Here is a 21978-nt window from a genome sequence, read left to right on the forward strand (position 1 = left end):
TAACAGGCAAAGAAAGAGAGTGCAAAACTAAACCAAACGAGAAAAAAAGTCTATGTAAAGATATCTGCGAGGGAAAAAAATTAAAAGAGACAGAACGAAAGAACAGCTTTGAAAAAACATAGAAAGTAAAGAGACAAGACGGCCTCTGTTGAAGCCAGTCTTTCATTGGGTGTTTTTCTGATCTTCGGTCATCCATGCGACCTCAAACCCCCCCTCCTTCTTCCAAGCTTCAGGTCCAGATGCTTCTTTTCCGGGAATAATCTCTCTCTTTCTCTCCCACTTTCTCACTCTCTTACAGATACCTTTTGGCTTTCTTGTTTGTCTTTAAGAAGAGCTGAAGTATGACAAAAATCTAGCTTTTTGCTGCAAAGAGCGGGGGGGTGGGTGGCAGAGAGAATAAGATGACACTGATGGCAGCATTTCAGTTAGACGAGTGTCAGCATGTCTGTCAGGTTTGATGGGTACATTCCCCTGCAGCAAGTGGGCTGCCTGCTGCTTTTACAGGGCTGTAAGTCTCTGAGTCACAGTCTGCAGAGAGGGATCTGTGGAGATATATAGATACTTGCATATTTGCAGATCCCAAAGTTGGTGTTTTCTTCCAGCTGCTTACTGGTCTTTTTTTCTCTCTCTCTCTTCTTTTCTCTCTTATTATGCTCTCTTTTAGGGCTGCAACAAAGGACTGTTTTGGTAGTTAAATATTCTAAAGATTATCATAATGAACAATTGATTATTTGAATTATAAATAAATAAATAACTAAATAACCAACTTCTTATATATCGCTTAGCATTTGAATTTATCTTGGATTTCTCGCTTGTGTTAATAACTTGTACATTTTGAGGTGGCCTTTTTAAAATTGTATTAATCTCTTATTTTGACACAGTGATTGTATTAATGACTTTTATTCTGACATGGTTTGTTTTTGATTTAGGGTTGGAGTGGTGCAGTTGCTTCTCTCTTGCCCTTATTTGTTTTAATTCTCTCACATATTAAAGGTAGTTCCGTCATTGATAATGCTTTCACATGTTCGTTTAAACCATAATGTTTTTTTTATGTGAATGAATTATTGTAATAATTTACCAAGTGACATCTTAGCTATTTTATTTACTGATGTAAACACAAAGATGCTACTGACAAGTTCAGAGGGTAAAAAAGATTTTTGCTGAAATGCATTGCATTGGTAAATTAAATTAAATGACAATTTATACTTCTACCTCAATTAAACGGATGTGTATGGCATAGCCTGTGCGAGTGCCTTATGCAGTGTCTCACATTTATATTTCTCTGTGTGTGCGGGCATCTTTGTTGCTCTCAAGGTTCTTATAAAAAAAAAAAAAATCAAAACTACCTGAAATATTATGACGACAGTAAAATAGGTGAGTACCCTTTTTGCCAGACACCACATTGCACAATTATTTCTGTCTCCCTTCCAAAAAATACAGGGAATTAACATTTAATTGTTCACTTTATTGTGACTGATCACATAGTTTTTTAAATCATTTGACACTACCGGTAATTCAAAACATACTTCTGGGGTTGACTTACTGGAAGATTTTACAGTCATATGACACTTCTATGCCTCACACTAATATAACTCTGCTGTCCACTCACACCAGAAAGAAGGTGCTGCAGATGTGAGGCCGTGTTGCCTTGTGGTACTGCTTCGTTTACACTCTGCTCAATTCATGTAATAAGCAGCTGCTTAGTCTGTATGATTTCACTGCAGCTCTGCATTGAAAGGTATATTTTCTGGTCTATTTTCATACACAAGGCACAACGGATTATAAAGTGCTTTTTTTTAGTGTTTCTCTTCTAATTTAGCTAAGCTAAGTTAAGTAAACAAAACGAATTCTTATTAAACTACACAGATTGTTTCCTGAAAACTGTTTATTTGGGTAAGTAAAGCGCTCTGTTTATTTACAGTAAACTTTCCACTGATTTCCACTGAGGCAGGAGCATTAACATAAGCGGCTAACTGCTTGTGCTTAGCAGCCTATGCTGGTATTAAGAGCTACACTTAAAAACCCTGAGAACAGACTATAGGCCGATAATACTCACCTCTGTATGGCCAAATGGTTAGCGCTTAGTGGGTAATGCTAATATTGCTGGAGAACTAAACTAAAACTCCTGTATAACTGCACTTCAGCAGAGTGGCTTTACTGCTCCTTACAACCTGACTGGTAAAATTCCTACATAAGGCGCACCAGCTTAAAAGGCGCACAAGTATTTTAAGTGCGCCTTATAGCCAGAAAAATACGGTATTATTGTAAAAAATAAGCAGTGACAGAAAAGCTGTATGGAACTGTACAATCATAGTTACTGTGATGACTAACTGATAAAATTAAACTATAACATCAGTTGCCAATTAATGTATTATTAATTTATTTTTACTTGACTGGGTAGATTAAGCTGTTACACACCTACATTAATTAAGTATACATGCTGACACAGGCAAAGCGCAAAGCATTTAATCAGGACTTTTCTCCACATGCCCGCTAGCATTAAACAGCTTGCTCTTGTGTGTCATTTTGAGTGTGTGCATGTCTGTAATCAAGAGAAAGTGGAGTTGAGGAGTGATAGTTGAGTAGTGTGTTTGCATGGCAGTCTGCTGTGTGTCAACTGAAACTTTTACCAGATGCCAACCTGATCATTTGATATGCAGATGGTTTTTATTGCCTGCATTCATAATGCAGAATTGATTGATTTCTCCATTTCTTTGAAAACAAAAAAAAACTTGATAAAGTTTCTCTATGAATACAAAGTTGATTCATTCACGTTATAAAACCGACACACACAATCTGCTGCCCACGCATTGCTGCAATTTCCTGCTCAAAATGCCCTTCAGTCAACAGTACGAGTCCGCACAGTGCCTGTAAACCATGATACCACAAGGCCATAAACATTCAGGTCAGACAAACAACTTCTTCATGATCCATATTCCACTGAGAGGAGTTTTTTTTTTTTTTTAACCCAGTTATGCTCCACTCTAATTGGCCAACAGTATGCAATTTCAGATTTACAGACTAACCCATCATACACACACACATACACACACACAAACTCGCACACACAATGGCTGCACACCTGTGATTTCACTCAAACAGGGGTGTATGTAAGTAAGTACTGCCGTCAGCAGTTCCAATGAGCTCTTTGGCCATATGCCAGTCAGTTCTGTGGTGTGTGTGTGTGTGTGTGTGTGTGCGTTTGCAAGGTTGATCTGGATCTGCACAACTGGCAGTTAAGCGCATACAAGGACTTGTTCAAACACTAGTCCATCAGGTTTGCTTTTTTTCTATAACTGTATAATCATTAGCAATGCAGCAGAGGCTGGAGCAGCAGACCTGTTTGTTCTGCACAGAAACTACAGAAACATTTAAGCTATTGCTTAGTTTTCTTTTGCAATGTGTGTGCATGCAAAAGTTCAACACTCTTGACAGGCAGTCTCATTGCTGAAATTCTGTGCAGCATGTAGAATGCTGCAGTGCTCTGCTTCTAATGCATCTTTGTGTAAAAGGAGGCTTGAGGTACTGATGTCAGGATCATTGAGTGTGTTTACATGCCTGTGCATTATCAGATTACTGTAGCTATCTGAGTATTCAAGTAGAGTATTCTCTGATTAGTTTTTAGATCTGAGCAAAGTCAAAAATATGGTTAGGAAAAAAGTGCTGAATTTAGCTCATGCTTCTTAGTGCATTTATACTCTTAATTCAGATTTCTCCGATCATGATTAATTTTTTTAAATGCTGGTAGTTCAGTATTTTTGGAAGAGAGATGGTAATAATAGTGTACTGTGGTTAATTGTGGTCTGGCAGACTAGATGTAGACTATTTAGACTTGACTTTTTCACTTTTAAAACTAGTTTTAAAACTTTTTATATGAGAATAATGCGATATTCTCAGTTACTGAGGGTAACAGAGCTTTAATGGAGGAAATGAAATTAACGCTAGTGTAGCTGCATATATTACCTTATTTTTGTACATATTCCAGCTTGGAAAGAGGAAAAATGAAGAGTGGATAGTATGAAAGTACAGCAAGAGGTAAGAAGCACGCTTACAACATTAGAGACTGCCAGAGTCACTGCCAGTGTGAACGCAATATAGACATGCTCAATGTGTGCATGCAGCAAAGTCTATAGTGAACTTGTGGAGTGACGATTTAACATTATATCTTTTGAGATCTTTTCAATCTGATTTCGATCCTTTAAAAAATTGTGATCGGATATATGGATTATATCTACCTCTGCTAGTTGTGATGCGTGCATAGAGACTTCTGTTTGGCTCAGTCTGGCAAGTAATAGCCACTCTAACTGCATTTAGTAGCAAACGATCTCCACTTTTATTAGGTGTCGGTGAAATACCTACTGAGGTGCAGGCCTTTCCCCCTTTTAATGGAACAATAAATAGAGCTTGCAGTTCACACTTGATGAAATGTTAAGACAAAATTGTGTTCTTGAAATTAGTAGGTGCGGAATTTTAGCCCTTGCCAAACTCAGACTAAAATCTGTGAACTGAGGGAAACTTTTTCTTTGGGGTTAGGTCAAACATGTAGGTCAGTTCCTGTGTTACGTCATGATGCACATACTGAAACACTCCTTGTGGCTGGGCTTTCGACCAGCAGTGAGCCGGTAATATGTGACAGCAGTGGGACTCTCAGGTGAGATATGAAAGCTGTACTTATCGCTCCTTTAAGCACCACTGGTAATATAATTAAGTCTAATATAAATCAGATTTCACTTTACATCCAACATGTTGTGCATTGGGGAAGAACTTTGGGCATCCTACTTATTTCTCTTTTAAAACATTGCCTACATATAGACAGTCTGCTTTCACTCTTTTTTATTTTGAGCTCCCTATTAAAGTGCACTATATGGACAAAATGATTGGGACACCCCACCTCATTATCTGGAAAATCTGTTTTTATTTAGGTCTATGGTCCCAGGTGTATAGCCATGCATTCCTGGTGGATTAAAAAAGCTCACTGAATACTAGCATGATATTGTGTCAGGACATGTATAGGGCACTATGAAATTTGTTTAATTTGTATTTAATTTCTTTTTTTTTTTTTTTTCATTTTGTTTATCATAATTTCTTTTTCTTTACATTTCAGAATTTAAGTTTTTAGTAGTGCTGTCAGGTGAGTAAAAATTCTAATAAATTACATGTTGTGTGATTTTAATTAATCTAAACTAATCACAGTTAATGACATTCATCAATTAAGTATTTTAAACAATTCAATTACATTTTGGTTGAGGACCAAATTAATAAGTGAAATAATATCGGGCATAGACTTAAAACCTTCCTGTAATGAACATCAGTCAGAAACAGATGCTGTAAATACTGTTTGTCTTACTAGACCAGACCAATTTAACTAGAACAATTATTTATAGATGCACCTTTATTTACTTAAATATTTACAAAACTATTATAAAAGAAGGTTATTTTCAAGAGTTTCTAGGCTACTCAAATATGTATTTAAGAGTAATTACACTCTAGGATATTTTTTACAAATATGTTGCTCTATAATAAAAAAAACAGCCCTGCTTAAAATGCTTAAAAAAGATTTTTGACCATATTTTGATTAAATGTTATTTTCTGTTTAGTACATTTTAATATTATTTGCCATAAGACTTTTCATATGAAAACAAACTGTGGATTAATGGCTAAGGGCTAACTGACAATGCTAACTATTTTTGGAGCTGAATTGATGGCTGGTGTTTGAAAACAGATGGATTAATAGGTTCTGTGGTTTGATATGATGAGTGAACTATATTCATAATCCACATGAGTCATTAGATACAGAACTTAGAACAATGTTAGCTCAATGCTAGCTAACAGCTGAACTCAGGATTAGACTTGGAGCAAAAATAATTAATCGCTCATTTTTGTTATTAGAGCGATGTCCCAGTGCTGGTTAGATAAGTTCTGCTGTTTGATAAATGTGTATGATGTCTGTACATTACTCTGGTCTTCAGTTAAGTATTTTTTTTAATTGTCTGCTGTGTGAATTCTGGGTTTAAGACCCACAGCAGTTCAACCAAAAATGGGCATACCACTTCAGTTCCAAAGTGTGGTCACCTGATCCATATAATACAAAAAATGTCCACATCACTTAATAATTACATAGTTCAAAATTAACTCCATATTAATGTGTATGGTTTTAGAATTGGAAGTCATTGAAGCTCCTGTAGATATCCTAATAGTTTTGTTCATGTAGTGTACTTTGAAAGTCTAACACAGTTGCTTAGCAATACCGGTATTACAATAATGTATTACGTGCTAGTTTATGAAAATAATGGTATAATACACCATTACTGTTCTTATATACAGTTGCAAGAAAACGTATGTGAACCCTTTGGGATTACCTGGATTTCTGCATAAATACTTTTTCCACCCTGCACTATAAATGGTAACGTGTTGTGTTCAATAAAATCATGCAAATATAATTTTTTTGTGTGATATTAGTTATAGTAATTCCAAAGGGTTCACATACTTTTTCTTGCAACTGTAGATACATAAATATTAGAGAATAAAAAAATTGCTTACCATTTAGTCCCAACCCCCTCCATTTTTTCTGAACCAAACTAATATTTATTGCATTATATAAAATGATGAAATTATGAAATTAGCCCTTCTTTGCTGATTTTGCTAATGTTTGCTAAAGTTCTAAATGCTGAACTCTGCTCATGTCATTTTAAAAGACTGTACTGCCGGATATGGGGGTGTTTTAATGATTAGCTCTATGGGATCTATAGTATAAGGACGTATATCGTACCATAATTAGCAAGCTGCAAATGAGCCTGACCTACAATGATCCTAGTGGGACTTCCCAATAAAGACTGCAGTGCTGTATCTCATTAGGCATAGGTTAGATTTTATCTCAGGCTTGCATCGTCTAAAGACCTGAGATGCACGCATGCTCCTATAGTAGACCTCAGTAGATTAGTACTGTATGTAGCTGTGTAGAACTACTGATACTGTGACTCCAGCAGTGCTGGCTGTGTGGTGCTGTGTAGTAGTAGAGTTTCCACTCCAGTTCTGTGGCCCCTCGTCCTGCTGCTCTTTGCCAGGCTAATTGGAAGCAGAGACGGCAGGAATGTAGCCGACGCTGCCAAGGGGGGCAGCGGTGGGCGGCTCGTTGACTTGCTCGCCTGCCTGCCCACTCGCCCACCCGCCTGCCCGCTCGACCACTCACCCGGTCGGCTGCCTGGGTAGATCATTAAGCGTCTCTACTTGGATTCTCTAGCACTGAACTTGAAGTAGTTAATTGTGTAAAACATGAATGTTACATTCAATTTGATTTAATTTAATCTTACATTTCTCAACAAGCAAATACATGAATAGGACAAGATGTCACATCATATGTGTTTTGTTTCTAATTAAATAAATCAGTTTAAAACATTCAGAAAACTCTCTTACCCGTGTTTTTATTGTTTGTCAGCCTCTCTCATATGCCTATTTGAGAAACTGAATTTTGGGAGTGTAGTGGGAGCGTGTGGAACCAGAGATGATTTGCCTCAACAGTATTGAACAGAGTAAAACTGCTACTCGTTTCCTTAAATTAAATGACCATCTTTTCAAATGTCTGTGGTTGCATTTCATATTTAGCATCCATATGCAGAGATTACAAAATACTAAGGCATGTACAAAGATCTACATGTAGCTACCAAGTAATGGATGTTTATCCACTAATGGATCTTTGGCATAAAACTTGGCTTTATTGACTAGGGGTACACAATATGGACAAAAGATGCAATGTGCAATATTGCAGTTAAATATCCTAATATTGGTGTGAAATGCAATAAATTAAGATCCTAAATTAGTTTAAACTCCTTGAAGGTAGTTTGGTGCGTGAATGTTTATTGTGGCCTACCGTATTTTTGGAATTGTAGGACACTTAAAATCCTTTAATTTTTTTAAAAATCGTCAGTGCGCCTTTTAATCCAGTGCACCTTCTAAATACCAGTCAGGTATTTAGAAGCAGTGGAGCCACTCCACTAAAATACAACGTTATACAGGAGTTTCAGTTTAGTTCTCCAGCAACGGCTGGAGTAGCTTTAGCTTTAGCTGCTAACCACTATTTCCCCGTTCAGAGGTGAGTTTTATCGAACTGTAGCCTGCTGCATTAGCATTAGCCCCCCCACCAAACATCAGCTAGACCTTATAGCACCTTATAATTCGGTGCGGCTTACAGTGCGAAAAATACGGTAGTTATGGCACATAAGCACAGTCTGCAGTGTGAAAAAACTCCCTTTATTGCTGCATGTGGGTTATGCAGTTTGAGTTGCTGTGAGCAATTGCAGGACTTACGGGATCTGTTGCTATCCTGGTGCCAGATACTTTTTTAGTAATTCAACGCAGGACCAACAAAATATTAGGCAGACGGTTTTAATGATATGATATAAAATTTGAAAGAGTTTTCTTATGCTTTTTATGTATGTCAAATTCAGCAGCATCATGTGAACCTAGCAAAATCAGCGCAGCTTTCACAGCCCGTTAACATCACCTTTTGTACCACTAAAACTGTGCCTTTGTGCTTTTATTTCTGCAGGTTTTTACTACAGCTGTGCTACTGTCAGCTATTTGAATCCAGACACCTTTAATATAAGACTAGATTGCTTTTCAGCAACACATCGCTGCTTTATGGTTGTATTGAATCTGTGTAGAGGGACCTTGGAGGCATCCTATAACTGTGCTCTTCCTCTCCTCCGCTTTAGCTAGTCCTTTAGGGTTTAAGCTAGACTGAGTGCACACTTATTTCTCTCATAGGACCCACTGCATCTAGCTAGCATGTGGCGAGATCTGCATGTGTGCCTTTCCTATCTCCTTTTTCTGTCTCACAGTTATAATTAATGATAAACTTGATAAACCATTCAAAAAAACAAAAAAACTATCAGTTTCAGTAATTTTAGAGAAAGTTAGTTGTAGATAATTTTGAGAATGATTCTACATAGAGCTGCCACCGAGTAAAAACCTGCCACCAGACCAGCTCAGCCCTCCTGATCAGTTATATCAGCAAACACACGTCTATAATGACGGACATCACACCATGAGTGATGTGGGGAGGGAGCGCCTTCTACCCACCCTAAGTGAGCATGGCCAATTGTTCTCGCTCAGATCTCTGGCTGCTGATAGCAAGCATGATCTAGGCTTTGGATCATAGTGACAGCACTTTGGTGGACCACTTGTTGTTGCCCCTCATTGAATGCTCTTTTACCAAATATGTGATGTTTGAAAGCAACACTTTAGTTCTTAAAATGCACTGCAGTCCTGAAATCATTGTAAAATCAGATGGTGTTCAAGAAAAACGTATGTATCAAATCTGTGCCTGTCACAATAATTACAATATTGAAAAATTACACAATACATGTACATGACCTCATTTGTTTTTGCTGATGATTTAGTTTTCTTGCATGTTGTTTATTTCTGTGACACTTAGCAACTGGTGATAATGTTATCTTGACTGGCCTGGCTTTATGCTATTCATTGCATTGGTCATTAAATAACTAGAAAACATTAATAATGAATGTTTATTGATATTGTGTGCCTTGAAAGGGTTAAATGCTGATGTTATAAACCTTGATAAAAAGGCATATGCTTTAGGGACATCCGGATCCCATTTTTTGTGTCTGAGTTAGAGTTAATGCAGTATAAAAAAAAGAAAAAAAGAACACATGCAAGTTGTCCTTTTAAGGGTTTTTTATCATTTTTTTTATTATTATTGAAACAATCAAAACATGCCATTTTATCACTTTTGTCATTTTATAAGACGTATATTGCACTAGCCTACACTAATAGCTAAATTACAACGTTTCACTGAGAACTTTAATGATGAAAATTAATGCTTGTGTAGTTGCATATTCCACACCTTCAACAAGAGGAAACGTGCTAATCTTTTGTGCTAATCTGTATTGATAAAGTAAATCCCCCAGGATCAGACCCTGTGCAGTTTGACTTGGTTTGGGGCCATGCATTTGTCTGAGAGCCTGAGAGTGAGACCATGTGGTTTCAGTGCTGATATTTACTTCAGCCTGGCCTCTCAGCTCAGAATGGACTGATAACAGTGTGTCTCTACAACTGGTACCGTTTTTACTGTTGGCCAGAGAGCCGAGATGGCGGCAGAGCATTGTGTAACTCTCTTTACTACTAAATGCTGTCTTAGTCAGAGAGATTAGCAGAGAGTTGTCTGCACCTCAAGCAGGCCTGGACACATCCCATCAAAAACCATTATGCTGATTAAAACTCAGGAAGAGGAATCAGCCTGGCAGAGATGGAGAAGGAACAACATCAAACGCATGAGGGATAAGAGAAATCATAAGATGGCCATAAGTTTGGACAAATCTACAGATCTGCAGGGTGTTCAGTCTAACTTGTAGACCCTATACATGCAAATCTTTGCATTGCTCATAATTTAAGACCCTGAGTTTATGATCAAACTTGGATGTGTGCTTGAAATATTTATGGCTGCAAACATGTGCCAGGTTAGGCGAGTTATAATTATAATTATAAACTGTTGGTTTAGATTTTTGACTCACTCAAAACTGCGTCATCATTTAAGTCATATCTCATTGCACAACATGTAGGGTCATGCAGAAGTGCTTTTCCCCTCTTTTCTCCATCTCACTTTAACTGAGCTCTGAGCGCTTTGGGGGGCTGCCATTAAACAAGCTCAAACTCTTTTGGACTCCAATCAAAGGTCATTTCCAGGACATACTCGCTGATTCAGGCTGAGATGGATCATATGCAGTCTTTTATACTTTTATTAAGGAGAGCATGATTATAGACAAAAAATCTAATGTGGAATAAAACTGTTGGATATTAAGATATCAATGTGGAATGTAGAGTTCCCTCTGTTTCTGCACACAGGTAATGCAGTTTGAGTTAGCCCTTACTCACCATGTAATTGCATATTACAGATCATACCTTAATAACAATAAAAAAAACAATTTATATTACTTTTATTTTTATTGTCTTTGTTGTCTTCATGTTTTGTCTTCATGTTTATGTGAAGTATTTGAGTAAAAACTAAGACATGTCTGACATTGTTTAAATATTCCTTTAGCCCTACTTGCTTTACATTATTATTAACTATATTACTGGTTAAAAATTAGAACTGATCATTGTTTTGGGGATCATCTTTTAGCTCTTTGGGCTGATCACAGATCTAGATCTAAAGCAGAGCTAGATGCAACATTTACCTTATAAGTTAAACCTGGTAATGTCCTTCTGTAATGTTCTGTGCATCGTTTCTCAAGAAAAAAATATATATACTTTTTGCTATCAGCGACATTAACTGTGAGAGACCGTGAATTCTTATGCAGAACTACTCTCTGGAGCTCAGTGTCATTAGCCATCTTTGCTAGCTCTGCTGTTTTTTGATATACCATACTCACTGTACTAAGCGATGTAGTGATGTAGTCTCGAAAGGGGTATCCAGTTATTGATGTTACTGAAATCTTTACTATGCTTCCCCATAAGGAATGCTGCCTTTACAAATTCAACAAAATGTTTGAGTTTGGGTCAGATATGGTACAAAAAATCAGATCAGAACACAGAGGGGAGATTTCTCTACTGGCTTTAATGGTGTTCTTATTGATTGAAAGAGGATCTGCCGAGTGTGAACTATTAAATATTACTATTACAGGTAAACTATTGTTTTAAGAAAGAATAAAGCATTGCAAAACATAATTTTGACGTAATAATTTGATTGAAGTGTATGTGACTATCAATGAGAATGTGTACGTAATAATACATAAATCTTTATAAGGCCTGACTTTAAAATGGTGAATATTACTAAGTAATAAATAAAACGTTTGACATAATATCATGATTTTCTTTGCTATATATTGATATATATTTTCTTACACCCCTTACTGATACTGATTAATCTGCATGCTACACTAAATTTAAAAAGAGCCCAATGCTAATCTACTTCAGCATAAACAAACTCATGTTTGTACTTTAATTTACAGAATTGATGACCGAATTAGCAGTTGGAACCACACAGTGTACTTTAGCCTAGTTTCTAAGATCCCAAGTACTTCCTTGAATATAAAATAGTCTTGTTAGTTATTGCAGTATTTGTGTTTATTTGCATCTGTTCGAATGGAATCTGATGAAAGTTATATTTTTTCTCTTTTCACGTGTAACCGTGACTGTTCTAAAGTACCACAACGTGGCTTTGATGTCGCTATTGTTGCGTGTGACTGTGGTGAGTGTGTGTTTCGGGGAACGGGTTGGATGTTAATCTGAAAACATCTTTTGACTGTTTCTCGAACTGTCTCTCTTTTTCTCTGTATTTTTTATTGGTCCTCCCTGTCATGTCTTCTTGAGGAGTGTGGCACTCCTGCCCTGATGACTCTCTGTTTCGTCTCTGGATATGACTGTGCCCTCCGCTCTGTGGCCAGCCACTAAAGCAGTCTGTGATGCGGCCTGTCCCAGAGGCATGCTGGGATTCAGGGTGTGGCACATGCCTTGTGGCAGGAGCAGTCCAACACTAGGGGTTTTTTAGACCTGGCATTTTGAGTGTGTGTGAGAGAGAGGGGAAAGAACAAACGTCTGCCTGTAGACTGTCTTCCTCTCGTCATATATTCTTAGCTGAAATCATATGATACAAGGCAGCTACAACACTGCAGCTACTCATTAAACATTACATTGGCCATCAGTAAGTGTCTACACACAGAGGCTGATCACATGGGGAAAAAAGGCAGTTTTTACACATGAGCATGTGTGTGTGTGTGTGTCTGTGCATGTGTGTCTGAATACTATATTTCCCATTACAGTAAGACATTTTTTAAAATATGTATTACATGCACCAACAGCACTGAATATGTGTACTTATGTTACATGTCAAGTATTTGAATTAGTGCATCTGAGTGCGTGTGCTCTGCAGCTGAGAAAGTTCACTTCAACTCCACTTAAGCTTACCCTTAGGGCATCCTGCAGATCAGTGCACATACAGCACACTCACTCACCAAAACTGTGGGCTGAACTCACCTGACCAGATTATATCTGCTGTAAGTGGTCATGGCTGTTAAACCACAGTTTCAATTGTAACACATTTTAACAAGCCTTTATGGTGTCCTTCTTTAAAAATAGGGGGGTGCATGAGTACTAGGAGTGAGATTTTATTTACAATTATATTTTCCTTGTATAACTGCTTCTGTTTGTTTGTTTAAGCGTAAACAAAAAAAGGTACTGTTTTATTAACATGTTTACATGTTTATTAAGGCAATCTTGAGTGAAAGTATAATTCCCTAAGCAGACAGTAACAAATGATATATTTATTATTACTCTTCTTAAATAGTTTTTTGTATCTTTAATAAAGAATTTTTACTATAATTTTACTTTTCACTACACTACTTTTCTTGATCTCTTTTCTCTTCTGGCCCAGGAGAGTCAACACCTTGAAAGCCAAAACTTGTGCAGTGACCACGGTGGGACCCTAACCCCCCACCATAGCAGGGAAAAGTGCTTGCGTGATTGCGTGATATATCCTTCGCCCTTCGCTTACGCCCACTGGTTCACCCCTGGTGTTTCGAACTCGGAGCTCCAGTAGGACTCCCCTACTTATCACTAAGACCAGCACCAGGTCAGACCCGGTGAACCCAGAGTGGCGTTATTCCACCTTAAAGGTCCAATGGGAAATATCCACATGCAGTAAAAAACGAAAACAATAAGAAAAGTTAAATTTACTTAAAACACTGCTCGCTCTTTTTCCCTAAAAGTCTCATCCAATTGGCTGATGTGGTCCTGATGTCACATGATGATGCTGGGGAAATTAACATGCGTCCCTCAGAGGTTTGCCATATCGTGTCATACACAATAATATCGCCACAATATTATTCACACACACAAAAAAAAATCATATTGTGCCATCATGTGTTTCTTTCTGTTACTGTTTATGAAATCGATTTTTTAGTTTCTGCAAAATGTATAAAACTGGTATATTTATACTAAACACAACTTTAACATTTTGCTGCAGTAGTTTATTCTTTAAAGTAATATTTTTAAAATTTCAATGTTTTGTCATGTTGCCAAAAATATTGCTTTCGCAAAAACACGCTGAAATATTGTGATATTAATTTAGAGCCATTTCGCCCACACCTAACTTCCATAGAGTAAATCTAATCTCTATTATTTATCTAAGCTTGTTTTCTTAATTTATTTTAAATACCGTATTTTTCGGACTATAAGGCGCACCGTATTATAAGACGCACTATCAAAGAACGCCTATTTTCTGCTATTTTTCCATACATAGGGCGCATCGCATTATAAGGCGCGTTAAGTGACACTAGAAAGGGTGCCTATATCAAAGTGAACAGGGGTGGCGCCATGTTTCCCTTCCCCCACCGGGGGTGGTCGCTTGCCGGTGGAGCGTCTCAGCATATATAAATCTAGCTCTTTCAAAGTCAAACGAGTGCTGGATATTAATCTACACAGATTCCTCTCCTGAAAACTGTTTATTTGGGTGAGTAACGTGCTTCAGTTTATTTACAGTAAGCTTAGATTTCCAGATGTCCACTAAGGCTTGCTGCACCAGCGTTAGCATAGCTATCCGCTAGCACGCTAGCTAGTCACCTAAACTAGTAAAGTTAACCCAAACTTAAACGACAGCGTTACACTGAGTAATCCTGCGTGTTCTGGTAAGACAGTGAGATATTAGCTAGCGATTCGTCCCCCGTAGCTTGTTTTAACACTGTAAACAAGCAGATTACAGGCTGATAAAACTCACCTCTGAGAGAGTTAGCGCTTAGCATCTAGCTAATGCTAGCCAGGCAAAGCAGCACAGACTTACAGGCCGATAACTCACCTCTGAACGGTGAACGCTTAGCGATTAGCATCTAACTCTAATAATACTGCTCCAGCAGTATTAAAAGTGCTAAATTTAGAAAATACTGATCTCTGAACAGTGAAAAAGCTAGCTAGCTAAGCGGTTAGCACCTAGCTAATGCTATTGCTGCTCTGCACGGAGTGTGTGTTTACTGCTCCTTACACCTGACGGGTAAAATTTAGATAATACTGATCTCTGAACAGTGAATAAGCTAGCTAATGCTATTTGCTGCTCCAGCCTCGGAGCTGCACGGCTCTGGACTCTGTATAGCACTGAAACTCTGTATAACGCTGCACGGAGTGTGTGTTTACTGCTCCTTACAACCTGACGAGTAAAATTTAGATAATACTGATCTCAGTGAATAAGCTAGCTAGCTTAGCGGTTAGCATCTAGCTAATGCTATTGCTGCTCAGCCTCGGAGCTGCACGGCTCTGGACTCTGTATAGCACTGAAACTCTCTATAACGCTGCACGGAGTGTGTGTTTACTGCTCCTTACAACCTTTACGAGTAAAATCCATACAAAAGGCGCACCGTATTATAAGACGCACTGTCAATTTTTGTGAAAATTAAAAGTTTTTAAGTGCACCTTATAGTCCGAAAAATACGGTATGTTAATTCGGAAAAGTAATGTAAAAAAAAATTGTATAATAAAAATATAATACCTCATATAATAATAACTATAATAATAACTATAATAACTCAAAATTAACAAATTACCTACATTTACACTACATTTACTGCGTTGCACTACATTACACTAATAACTGCACTGTTACATAGTCACATCCTGAATATTTAATTCTAAGTAGGTAACAGTGAGTACACAAATTCATGTACACGTATTTAGATGGAAAAAAATGGTATTGGTGCATCCCTAATTAAAAGCATTCAATCTTTGAATTATTTAATTAGTTAATACATGTTTTTTCAGATATGCAGTCTCCTTTATTTAACACACATCATTTCATTCGCAGCCCAGACTGTTGACACAATTGCCAATTATACAGTGACTTTGAGATAATACAATAATCCCAAACAGGATAATACAATATAAACCTCCAATAATCTCCACCATAACATTCCCAAGGCCAGTCAACCATTTACATAGCTTAGTCAGCTTTAAATACGACCCAAGAATCCTCAGTGTAGTTGATCCCCCCTCAAAGCAAATCAGCAAGGCCTCAACTAGCTTATGCAAATCTCATACTTTTACTGTTACTTTAGGGAACTTCAGCAGGTCTCTGTTTTCTTTTGTTCTGATTATAAAGCAGTCCGTTGAAAACCCAGCTGTACGGCTCAAACACAGCCAAGCTGAAGAGCTAATTGTTAAGACTTAATGCTAAAATGAGGCGTAATACCAACATAAAATGATAAAAACACCCAAAACCATATACAATAATTTACCCAATTTACATCATATACCCAAGAAAATGTTATGTAGGTTAAAATGAACTCTCTTCAGACATGAGCTCTTCTAAGGCCTGTCTGAGCTTTACTGATGCCCCAAATACTGCCTGTTCATGCCCCCCTGTAATGTCAGGCCTGTTCTGCTCTAACCGTGCATTCAGACAAGCAAGAAAGAAAAATACACACCGCCAGTCATTTTGTATGGGAGTGCATGATTTTTAAATTGTGTTTTTTGTAACAAATGGAATGCAACAAAGTGACAGACATTTTTTTCCCCAATTGTCTTAATTCTAAACAGCTGGCTCCAGCAAATATATTGTACCACCCATACACACATTGGTTTATGGATCAACTGGAGCTGGGTAATATATCAATGTTTTCTCATATCATGATACATTTTCAGATTGTTTTAGCAATATGCTTTAATAAGCATGTCAGGCATATCATCAGTGCTGACATCAGGAACACTGACCCAGCTGTACACTTAATACAGAGAGTGTTAAAAATGCAATTAAATTGGATAATGTTTGGCAAAAATTAAGAACCTTACTCAAAAAAGCATCTAAATAACAAAATAGCAGAATGTTGATCAAAACATGAAATAGTCTGTATCATTAAAATGTCTTTGAATAAAAAACAGTAGCCCCACACAGTATTTGTTATTACAACTTTCTTGTCAGAAGCTGGACCTTGGAAGCTGTACATGCCCACACCCAACAAAATGTGCAGCCTTGAACACATCCACAAGACATATGTTGCCTGCTAGTGTAATAGTTAAGTTAGAAGGCACAGCTAACTCAAATTATTTTAGTTAAAAGGAAAAAAAAAAACATTTTCACTTCCGGACTGGTTTGCCTTATGCCAGTTTATACTTCTACGTTAAACCTATGCCGTAGCCTACACTTATCCAGCAGGCGTGAGCTTAGCAGCGGAGCACGATTATACTTAAATGTGTACACGTATCGGCGGCTCTGCACCGCTCTGCATTGGATGGTCACAAGCCAAGGTGGCCGAGGCCATAAATCCTTATTGAGGGGGTAACATCTGTGCGGGGTCTTTCCTGATTCACTCATTTTTCTGTCTTTTTTTCTTTTATTGGCTAATGCAGGCAATGAGGCTAGAAGAACAGTTTCATATACAGCATGCAAGTGAACTGTTGTATTTGTAAAAAGAGCAACAAGAAAAATAGTAGTGAAATGACACATTTAAGAAGTTTATACAGGTGTGTTAAACTAAAATATGCAGTCCAGGGGGGACTCAAATTTTAGACTTAAAGCACTGTTATTTTATACACCAGCTAAACCAGAATGTTTTTGTTTGTGTAGCTTTTATCCAACTGACAAGTCTGCATCATCAGCCATTTGTATATTGCTTAATTGCTTCATTGGCTCTGGGTGTGTTTCTAGCTCTGTCAGTTTGCACAGTCATTGTTTTTGCAAAAAAAAAAAAAAAACTTCTAACATCACACCTAATTTTCTTAATGTCTAATTCTTCACAAAATTGCTGTTGTGCTCACTGTGCTTATAAATATTGTTTTGTGTGAACAGCAGACATTAATTGGTGTGGGTGACAGTGTTTTGTGTGTGAGTGTGTATGTATGAGTGTGTACACTCAGTATCTGTGTCAGTGTGAGGGTGTCCATGCATGGCTTTTGACCTACTTTCAGTTTGTCCCCGCGCTGGAAGTGTATTGGTGTGACCCGCTCAGATCACACTGCAAGACATTCTCCCATAACCAATCCACATGCAGCTGTGCATTCCTTATGTAACAGAGGACCAGTCTACCGCTTGTGTGTGTAGCATTCCATGTTTTTATGTTTTATATGAAGGAGCACTTTGAGTGCATGCAGCTGTTTGCTATAATAATTAACCAATATCTCTGAAGCTGCTTGTAGAATTTGGAAATACATGATTATAAAGACTGCTGGGCTGGGAATATTTTTTTCAAATTGAATTGCATAAGAAAGAAGCTAATGTCTGTTACGTTCATGTAATAAAACCTTGCCGGTTACAGGCTAAATGACAGAGCATCAACTACAGATGGTCACATGCAAGTATTTGCTACTTAACCAACTCGTGAACTGTTTTGGTTTTATTGTCACTGTTTTTAGAGCTTGCCATCTGAAAGAGCTCCGTAACTCTCCTGTGTTTGCGCATTGTAGCATAAAGGCTAGTAAAGTTTCGCTAATTAAAATGAACACTGTGGAAATTAAATAGTTCTTAATAGTTCACTGGCGACCATAGTTTACTAAGCAGCTCCTCTTCTATACCTTCTGTTATATGTTTCTCAATGCTCTCGCTGCCTGCATGGGGAAGCAGTGGGAAAGTAAATTCATGTAGTGAGAGAGGTGGGGTGAGGTAAAGCTTAGCAGAGAGAATAGAAGCGAATTGACTGAGCTCACAGGAACCCAATATAGCCTACATAGATATAATGTGGATGTTTTATCCGTTTAAAGCTAATCCACTTCACCCACGTTTTGTTTTTTGCAACAAACCAGTAATTATACAGGTGTTAAACCACTCTGTAAAACAGACCTCTTAAATGTATTTTTAAGACAGTTACTGTATACATCCCAATCTGTTTAACTCTATAGACTGGAATCTCAGTTGCTAATTGCTTTTTGTTACTAGTTAGCATTTACACAAGCTGTAGTCTGACAAGTATGACTAATATAAAGTTAATAATACCCAACTCTGTTTTAAGGTTGATATAACTTTATTTGTAAATCAAAATTAGAACTTAAAATGTATCTTGTATATTATGTACATTCATTTAAAAATGAGTCTGCATTTAGACAAGCTGTTGCCAAAAACGCTAAAAACAGACCAGCTCCTTCCTACTTGATGGCAATGACAAAAGCCAGATCTGCACCAAGAGCCCTTAGAGCTTCCAGTACGGCTCGGCTTGATCCACCATCATTCAAGACCAACAGAAAACAAGCATCCCGACTCTTCTTTGTGCTATAGGGCCAAGGTGGTGGAACAAACATGGAGTCACTCACGGTCTTCAAACATCGACTGAAGACTCATCTTTTCAAAGAGTTCCTAAAATAATCTCCACAAAAAGAAACCGATTCTCATAGGGGTCTAAACTTTATGAGGCTTCATGAGTCTCTTGATCTTAGTCTCTACAAACTACCTGTGGATATTTTGAAATAAAAAAACATTGAAGCACTTTTTTAAAGCTCTGGTTAAGCGTGTCTGCTTAATACCTTAAATTGTAAATGGAAATGTAGTCTGATTGTTACGAATAACAAGCAGTTGCCACGTGTTACAATATGCACAGTCTTCACTTTTAATTGTGTAGAGATATTTGGAATGCCCATTCATAGTTTAAACAACCATTAGTAGTGTTGGGTCATTACAAAAACCCTCTTTTGCTCTCTTGCTCTCTCTTTCATGTCTCTCTCTCTTTTTCTCTCTCTCTCTCTCTCTCTCTCTGTCCTATTCCCACTCTATTCTCTGGCCTCCACTCCACACCAAGTCACTTTTGTTTTTGTTTTGCCTTTCAACTTGGCAATCTGTTATGCTGAAAGAATGCTTCTTTCTCTCTCTCTCTTTCTCGCTCTCTCTTTCTCTCTGTCTCTCTTTCTGTTTCTGTCTCTCTTTCACTCGTCACAGTCAAGTTCAGTAAAAATTGGTGTTGTTTTTGAACATGTTCCCACTAAGGCACAAGGCTAATGGCTCAGCTCAGAGGTCTGGTTTACACTGATATGCCAAAAATCATGGGATAGCAGCATGTAAACTAATCATGAAGTGTTTCCTCAGGCGATGGCTTGGGAATGCCCACACCTGTATAATTTTTTTGGTGTTATCTTGTGAGAGAGGTTAAACATTTGCCTGGTGTAGATGATGGTTTCCATGTAGATGGGGTGCCAGTGGGTGGTAATGATTGTGACTGGTGGCATCTGATTATAATTGTGTGTGTGTACAGACAAGTAACTCTGTCAGAAATCACATCCACATTTGGTAAAGGAGGCCCCCACATGCATGTACTGTGGTATGAGTGCAGCAGTATTTTGGGATGTGCAGTGGATATGTTTTCTCATCAGGGACTGGTGGTTATGGGGTTGTGGGGATCTGAGCAATTGCACTTAAATTTAAAGGCTGCAGAGTCAGGCAGCAGAGTGCCTGCATAGCACTAAAAAGTTTGACATTTCTGCAGCCTGAGCGGTAAACAGAGCTCAGAAAATAAAAAAAAGGGCTATTTTATTTGATGAAAGTTTATTTGATTCCCGGTGGGAGTTCCAGACTGCACAGTAGGTCTTGTTCTCTCTGGTCTTCTAGCTGATCTCACAAAACTGGTATTTAGCATTCTCCTCTCTGTTCACCTTGGAGCTGTGCAATGCTGGCGTTTAATAGTAATTTACTTGTTTTCTGGGCCATAACATTCTGCACAGTATAAAGAGACTTTGTAGCTTATATAATATAAAAAACTTGAAACTTCTGCATGTTTACACCCTTGCAGAATTTTGTGCTATGCCAGTGTGACCTCTGACATATATCAATATCGAGCATTTTTGACCGATGATGACAAACAGTTACAAACTGTGAAAATGGCCACAAATCATTAAAAGAAACACGTTCCATTTATCTTCTGACAAGTTAGAAAACTATGGATGTTCTGATCAGGTCATTTTGCCCAGATTAAATATGAGTCTCTTAATGCAAAATTTTAGCTGGTAACGATTCGTTTTTTTGTGTTTGTATTAATAATACAGCCACGCAGTTTAGATTATTTGTTTAATATCTTATTTGTAATTTGGTCTGAGTGACTTTCCTGACCATTAAGCTCCCAGGTGCTTAAAAACACTGCAGTCAGGACTTAGCGTGTGTTTATTAACATAGCGATAGCTTTCAATTGATTCTGAGAGCCCTGTTTAGGGTTAAGGGGTTTTCTATAGTGGCAGATATTACGCTGCCTGGCCAAAAAAAGCCAACACCTAGATTTCACTAAGTAAATGATCTGGGGTTGATGCTGCAGTTGTACAGGTCTTGGTTCTGTAACAGTATGTGCTGAAAGAATAGGTCAGTTGACTATCTGAATATACTGAATATAGACCAGGCTATTGCATCAATGGATTTTTTTCTTCCCTGATGACACGGGAATATTTCAAGATGTCAATGCCAGGATTCATGGGGCTGTAATTGTGAAAGAATGGTTCAGGGAGCATGAGATCATCATTTTCACACATGGATTGTTCATAGTCCAGACCTTGACCTCATTGAGAATCTTTGGGATGTGCTGGAGAAGACTTTGTGCAGCGGTCAGACTCATCAATGCTGCTGCAAGATCTTGGTGAAAAATTAATGGGAAACTGGATTGAATTAAATCTTGTGACATTGCAGAAGCTTTAAGAAACAATGCCAAATTGAATGTGTGCCACAATCAAAGCTAAAGGCCGCCCAAGAAATATTAAGATGTCTGACCTTTTTTTGGGGGGCAACTTTTTTTTTGACTGGCAAAGCAGTCTGTGTTATGTTTTCATGCTCAACTGTAAAATAGCTCCACTCTGCAGACTCTAAGCTAAACTTTTCTATTTAACTTCTGAGAACTCTTCTCAGCTGCTGGCTGGACAGTAATGTCCATTGATGTTTCTTAAGGACACCAGATTTCAGATTTTCAACTGGGAGAAAGAACTGGGAAATTGCGATTAACCCATTCCATTAAAATATTCCTTGATCAGCACAGATCCCGAATCACTGGATTGATTAAGGACATCCCTATGGACAACACAGACTTT

The 21978-nt window shown here is 37.8% G+C and overlaps 1 protein-coding gene across 1 annotated transcript in view; it reads left to right on the top strand.

Moving 5' to 3' along the window:
- LOC103041533 (echinoderm microtubule-associated protein-like 4) overlaps positions 1-21978 on the top strand; it is a 105345-nt gene that overhangs the window by 12734 nt on the left and 70633 nt on the right. The gene's annotated exons all lie outside the window — the stretch shown is intronic.

The sequence above is a fragment of the Astyanax mexicanus genome, chromosome 7 (assembly GCF_023375975.1).
Source record: "Astyanax mexicanus isolate ESR-SI-001 chromosome 7, AstMex3_surface, whole genome shotgun sequence".
Lineage (NCBI taxonomy): Eukaryota > Metazoa > Chordata > Actinopteri > Characiformes > Acestrorhamphidae > Astyanax > Astyanax mexicanus.